This window comes from Homarus americanus, unplaced genomic scaffold (assembly GCF_018991925.1).
Source record: "Homarus americanus isolate GMGI-L3 unplaced genomic scaffold, GMGI_Hamer_2.0 scaffold51468, whole genome shotgun sequence".
Lineage (NCBI taxonomy): Eukaryota > Metazoa > Arthropoda > Malacostraca > Decapoda > Nephropidae > Homarus > Homarus americanus.
Genome location: NW_024739262.1, coordinates 20,049 through 27,579, shown reverse-complemented (window position 1 = coordinate 27,579; position 7,531 = coordinate 20,049). Strand labels below are relative to the sequence as shown.

At 37.4% G+C, this 7,531-nt stretch overlaps 1 long non-coding RNA gene across 1 annotated transcript; it reads left to right on the top strand.

The window, feature by feature from the left end:
- Positions 1-115: 115 nt before the first annotated feature.
- LOC121874448 lies at positions 116-5,058 on the top strand. The gene is made up of 2 exons (XR_006090427.1): positions 116-1,029; positions 4,775-5,058. It is a non-coding gene; the product is annotated as an uncharacterized LOC121874448 (long non-coding RNA).
- The last annotated feature ends 2,473 nt before the right edge of the window (positions 5,059-7,531 follow it).

Sequence of the window (7,531 nt, the reverse complement as noted above, 5' to 3'; positions counted from 1 at the left end):
TGGCCCTTTGGAAAAATAAAAGCAACAAATGAACAGGGTGTAAAGATTTCATTTATCTAATCATTTCTGTTGATACACTGATAAAAGACAACGGTTAAGGTGTAAGTAACTGCTACATAGGTGATGAAAGCTGTGATTAATTACATGCCAATTACATAAATATATATATCCTTACCGACTTGTACTGTAGATAGAGTTCTGTGAGTACGTCTAGCTGATGATACTTGGCTGATGATGAGAGCTGTTACCATATCCACGGACGAGAACAGAGTGGGGTTTCCACAGCAATCGAGGTCCCATGTTGATTTTCCACGTCATTTATTACCCACAATCCATTTATACTATACATTATCTGTTGATATATACTAAAGGAGTTGATAAAAAAAAGTCATATATATTACTGAAGAAAAAATTATTAAGTCCTTTATATTTTATATGCATTTCTTGAACAATGAGGAATATATTCCTCATGGCGTCTCTGTGACGTAGAATGTGGACGGCCTCTCCTCATGACGTCACCAACTGTCATATGTTTTCCTCGTTAGCAGACGATATTCCTCAAAACGGCAGCCCTGCCTCACTCCCATAGGATCTACGCTAAAGAAAATAAAAATGAAAGTTTTATTTACGTATTTTTGAAGGCTTATGCTAGTATTAAAAGTTGTACAATAATTGTATGGAATGGAGATGTTTTGTTTTATTTTAATTGGAGCCACTGATCAAATGTATAAAATAAATAAAAATATCTTACTTGCGACGCTTGCGACCGCTGGATTCCATCCAACGTCGCTGGTTGGCTAGCGATGACATCACTTATTAAGCTCCGCCCACTGAGTTACATCCAATACTGTACCTCAATATTACACACCATGAAGTGGCAAAAGGGGCGTGGCTTAGCGATCTCGAGAGTAGAGTTGCCAATTAGTGAATTCCTATGGGCCTGCGTGAGGCTACCTGGTATCTACCTACCTTGCGTTGAAAAACATCACTTCTCGTCCCATCAGCGAAGTTAAACAACGTCTTATTCTGGTTAGTACTTGGATCCGTGGCCGCCAGGGATCATCATCGGCTTAACCTTTAAACTATACAAAATCACTACCGGAAATAAGCTACTGGTGGCTTTGAGGCTACCATAGTCGTATTACCTAACCTCATCATCCACACATACACACACAATGGTGGGTCTAGATTTTTTTTTGGAGGGGGGGCACTCTGATGTGTTTAAAGGGGGGGGGGGAGTCCAAGGAGCCTTGTAGTCACGTATTTAAAGTTTCATTACAATCATTGGTTTCTTTAGGTATTTTATGATGAAATATTGTAGTTTTAATGTAAGGGCGGGAACTTCCTTACTTTATTTCATACTATTCTTCTGATTTATTCATATACTTATTTCAAATATTTCTTCTCTTCAACAAGTATCCTGTTTTATATAGTTATTATTCTTCAATACTTATATACTTTTTAAATTATTTTCTTACTCATGTCTATCTTTTATATTAAACTTTTATGCTGTATATAATTAGTAATTTTCTATGCTGTCTTTATTTCCACGGTGGAAACATATCTCATATTTCTCTGCTTATATTTTCCAAGTCAATATTCTTGTCTTTACCTCATTTCTTTTTATATGTAATATTATATTTTCTGAATTCCAATGTCCTTACCTTGGTGAAGTAAACTCTGTTTTTACTTATATTCTAATACATAGATTAGTCTGGGGAACCATGTCTTTCTTATTACAACACTGATCATACTTTCAACGGTAGCCTGCCACCACCCAGACTTTTAATAGAATAACATGTTTTAGTGCATTGTTAGGTAGTGTGGTAGAGAGTTTCTAGGCCCGTGAGTACAAGTATTATTTTCTGAGAACCAATGTTTAGAAGGAATAGAGTGATGATGCTGGTAGTTTACTAATTTAATATTTATTAACACAAGGAGTGAATAAGATGTTAATTAAGTTCACTCAGACAAGCCTGGACCCTCAGGTCTTACTTTACCATTCATGAAATAGATCTGCAATTACTTATTATATCATTAAACAACTTCAATTACTTATTACATCATTAAACAACTTCAATTACTTATTACATCATTAAACAACTTCAATTACTTATTACATCATTAAACAACTGTTGCATTATTTTTTTGACAAATTAGATACAGTAATTATTACACACGTTTAGATCGGACTGGACCCTCAGGTCTTACTTTACAAGTAACAAAGTAACAAATTACATCTTCAATTCTCGGTTACAACATCTAACAATCATTATATTATTTCATTGTCAGTGCAAGTGGGTAATATGACACACTTGACACTATCCCGAATTAAAATATTCTTTATAACAACGTGCTATTTCGGAATGAATAACATGGCACTTTAACTAGCATTCAGTGGTTGGTGGATTCAACTCCGATAACAACAGTACCACTGGGATGCCAACATTCATGGGTTCAATACTTAACCTGGGATAATTATATGTCTGTTAATTATCACCGATCATATACAACAATAGTAATACTTTGACCCAGGGGCGCACCCAGAAATTGAGTAGGGGGGGGGGTTTCAAATTACTGAGAAGTCTGGCGAGCGTAGGGAGCCCTTTCAGCTGGGGGGGGTCCGGAAAATTTTTGAAATCTGACCAATATTTGACGCCATTTGCACTGAATCTTAGGAAATAATCTGAGGTTGAAGATGGTGTAATTTAGCACCCTATTCTTTGTATATAGATTTATATTACAGGATAATAGAAGTCATAATTTTTTTTTAAATATTTTATCTACACAATTTTATAATACATGAATTTACTGCACTAAATATAGAGTATATAATATGGATATTGCTGTACTGAATGTGTAACAATCATTAAGCATTTTAATACTTGTATATAATGACTAACTAACATTGAACACTAACAGAGCTCATAAAATTTGCTTAGCAGTTTTTGAACACCAGTAAAATACATTGCCTTTATTTTTCTGCAAGTCCATTGGCAAATTTCATCTTCCTGGGATTTCTCTGTGCAAATGTGTCAATTACTTGGTTTATATCCACTGGTATATCTCGGTGCATTTGCAGTAATATCAGGCCTGTCAGTCTCTCATTCCCCATTGTTGATCTGAGTTTTGTTTTTATTCATTTCAGGCCACTAAATGATCTTTCTGCAGAGCATGTCGTTACTGGCAGGGTGCACAGGATAATGAGCAGGGTCCTCACGTTGGGGAACATGGAACTTGGTGTCTGGGAGAGGGTGGTGGTCAGTGTAGTTGGAAGACTGGTTGGGGTGAGGTTGACCCTACTTTCGTGTTACTAAGGTGTCGCCAGGTCAGGTATGGGTTGGCCGCACCATGCAGTACCTGGAGGGGGGGTTTCCGGGCAACCAGGAAACCCCCCTGGGTGTGCCACTGCTTTGACTCATATAACTGTAAGGAGTGCCCCAGGGTATAACACTGGTGTCTCCACAACAAATGAAGATCGCTGTTAGGGGTCGGTTATAGACTGGCACACGGCGACTCGGCGAGGGAGTCCAGCCTAGTTCCCAGGGGCAGAGTCTGCCAATAGCATATAATCCTGCCGAATTAACGACATCATCCACTACAGCTAACTGTTATGCAGCTACCGATTCCCAGTAGCTGCTGGGTATTCAGCTTACACACACACTGGCCTGTGATAATTTTTGGAGAGCGTCAGAGAAATGTATAATAATAACTCAATCACAAACAATCTTTTGTCTAGCAATGACAGACAACATTTACGTTATATTAATTCTTTCACTGGGTAAGTGACAATTTCACTGTTACAACATGATCACTGATATTCACAAAATCGGCTAAGTTAAATTGAATTAACATGGCGGCGGGAAATCTTACACATACCTGTGATAATTTTTGGAGAGCGTCAGAGAATGTGGCACTTTCCCGTGCACAAGCTTAAATACAGCTAACTGGCAACTCAACACATGCCAGAAATGGCTAACCATGCAGTGACAGAAATTATATTCAAATCAATTGCTGCACATTTAAATATGATACTCAGTAGCCACGGGTCAGGCGAATTTTTTAAGTGGATTTACATAATCTAATCAGAGATTGAGCTTGCCAGGAAAAAGGGGAATTACACACCTTGATAACTTTTAGTTTACCAACTGGGCGGGATTTCTAGACAAGGAGCCTTTATGCATATACGTTGAGATGTTGGAGATACGGAGTTTGACATGTTCTTTTCAGGAGATTAATGACTTTCTTAAATTGACAACTGAAAATAACTAAATTACAAACATTAGATTCTCTGATGTTTAGGCAACAAAATTATCTAACTTCAGTAGCAATTGGAAACTCATGGCTAGTCCTAGGGACAAAATCATGAGATGCCATTCGTACAGGCAAACTCGACTCTCACTTACTAGACAAGTGTTACTAACAACAAAGACAGTTGAAGCCTTCAACATTACTCACAAAGGATCTTGAATGCTTTAACTGTATCAAACATATCTAAGTTGACTCAAAACAATGGTGTTTTCTCTCATATTCAAATTCACTGTACAGAGAGGTTGGTTTCAGGAAGTCAGAGAAAATGGGATAATGGACTGAGGCGTCTTGAAGCGATGAGAAAACGGACTCCTCAGACGGGTGACTCAAAGGAAAGCAGAGCTACATGTTTTGTGGGCTATTGAGCGTAATATGAATCGTCTTATTTTACGTTAACTGACGTGTTTGACTGTGGTCATTACATTAAAGATGTTAATTCAAGGTATTAAATTATTTTGGTTAGATATGATTGTATGGCTGTCGAGACGCAGAAGGACTGGTGCAGCAAGAGGACGAATGTACACAGTGATGGGTGGATGACTACTGACTACTGTACACAGTGACCGACCGGACTCCAACAAGAAGAAGGAGGTAGACGAATGTATCCAGTACAGTGAAGGTGGATGGAGAAGGAGTGTTGTACAGTACAGTATTTAGAGACTGTACTGGAGACTGGCAGGATTACATGGAAACCACTGTAGCTATAATGGTCTAAATATATTAGAATAAATGTTGTTGAATATAAAACCAGTAATACTTTTAATTTATCATACCTATTGCTTATTGATAGGTTTTAGATATGTAAACATAATTTTTGTAGCATGTTTTGATAAAACAAGTTGCTCTGGCGCTTCCATACATCTAAAATTTAAAATTTCTCTAAAATTTGTATACTTCATGAGCCCATGCAATTCAAATTTTTGAGTATTCTGATTCCAAATATAACTTTACTTTTTTTACAGCATCAATAGTTTTATCAGAAATTATCAATTAATTTTTTATCGTCTCTGAAATTTAACCAGAAATCAGAAGGTGAAATGTTGATTTACATCACATTTGCTAATGAAATAAATGAAGCGAGAACACAATTTTATGTTTTATTGAAAGCATACACAACACATTTCTTTTCTACACTTGTTACTAATGAAATTGAACAATAAACTATGCTAAATATGAACACTTGAACGGCATTTTCTTTTGTGTTCCTAAGGGTCCTCTTGAATCAAACTCCACACGTAGTCACCCATCATAGCTTCATTCCATGTCCCCTGATATCTCCTCTCCATAGTTTGTATGTCCTGGTGAAGCCGTTCACCATGCTCTTCACTCACGTGTCCTAGGTTTGGTCTGAAGAATTCCAAGTGTGAATGCAAGTACTGTAGTGTAACTTCAGTGACATTCTGCAGCCAAGTTCTCTATGATATACAATACAATTTTCCACCATCTCCTTGTAGTTGTCAGACTTCTGGTTGCCCAGAAACCCATGTACTATAAGCCGAAATGCTTGCCAGGCAATTTTTTCAACAGTTGACATTTTGTCTTCCAAATCTTTATATGCCAACATCTGCCTAATTTGTGGTCCAATGAAGAAGCCTCCTTTGACTTTGGCCTCAGACAATTTTGGGAACATTAAGTGGACATGTTTAAGGGCGTTACTTTCTGGGCTTAATGCTTTGATAAACTGCTTCACAAGCCCTAACTTTATGTGAAGTGATGGCAGCAATATCGTCTCTCTTTGAATAAGAGCATTGTTACATACATTGTGTGCACCACGAGTTAATTCGCTTCCGACATGCCAATCTCTTCTGTCATAGTGTTTGTCATCTGCTCTACTATCCCATAGACAGAGAATACTTGGTATAGCCATCTTGTAGTCCAAGCAGGAAACCTATCATCTTGAAGTCTCCACATACATCCCTATTATTTCTTGTTATAGTTGAGGCTGTCCAACAAAATCTTTACATTTTCATAGTCTTCCTTCATGTGAACTAAATGACCTACCGGAATTGATGGAAGTGTATTCCCATTGTGAATCAACCAGCCTTAAGACTTTTGTTGAGCTGTCAACAAACAGACGCCAATCAGAAGTGTTGTACTCAATACCTATTTGGCCAAAAAGGCCATTGACATCAGAGCAGTAACACAGCAAATTGAGTTCCAAAACTTTGAAGAAAGGTGTAAAAGTTAGATGCCGTTTCCTGTATGTACTAATCTTGCTACTAGGATCGAGTAAATTCCACTCCTTGAGACGAGATGTCAAAACCTCAGCATTTTCCTTGGTAAGGCCTAAATCCCTGACTAAGTCATCCAGTTTGTGCTGATTAGGAAAAGTGGGGATTTGCTTGAGTCTGCTACATTAAAGTCAACATCCTCGCTCTCTTCAGAAGATGAGAAGTCAGCATTTGAAATCTCTGCTTTTTAACAGAAATCCCCCAAAATTGCATTACAATTGAGAAAAAGAGTGATATTGTTAAAGTTTTAAAAAAATATTGATAGCATGGCAAAACCAATGGCAGATTCATAACCAGCATGTCTAAATTAGTAAAGAAACATATCAAAAGCAACATAAACAAAAAAATGTTGCACAGTGTTATCTAATAATATTTATTTACAGAGCCGATCAGCCGAGATGGTTGGACAGCTACTTCCAGGGTTCATCAAGGCAGATGAAAGAAATTTACTTAAAGTAGAAGTCATTATGATAGTAGAGTATTATCAAGAACTCCGCCATCCAGCTATGAAGCACGTTAAATTAGATATGTCATCTGATCATACCCTGGCTGTGGTTGTCCTCAGTCTTTCCACAACATTAAATATAGACATTAGTGACAAAAACTTAGTTTCCAGACATGAAATAGAGAACAGTGATGAAAACTTCCATGTTGGAGTTATCGGTCTTCTGCATCATTTTGGCACCCAGCAAGTAAATACACACGATGATACTTGAGCAGTAATTTATTATAACCTAAACATAAGGTATGGCCATAAGTCCTGTATTTCTGCTGGTAACAACACATACACCACAGCTGGCTGCCTCCAGGCTCCTGTTCGGCGGCTCGAGCCAACCTGTGGCGTCACAACCAATCACAGCTTTTCACAGTCACGTGACTTGTAAGCAACTTTAACCCTTATTTTATTTTTTTTTTAAATTTTGGCCCATTTATTTTAAAATATCATTACCATAGTAAATTTAACCGTTTTCTTTACCCAGTGACCTGCC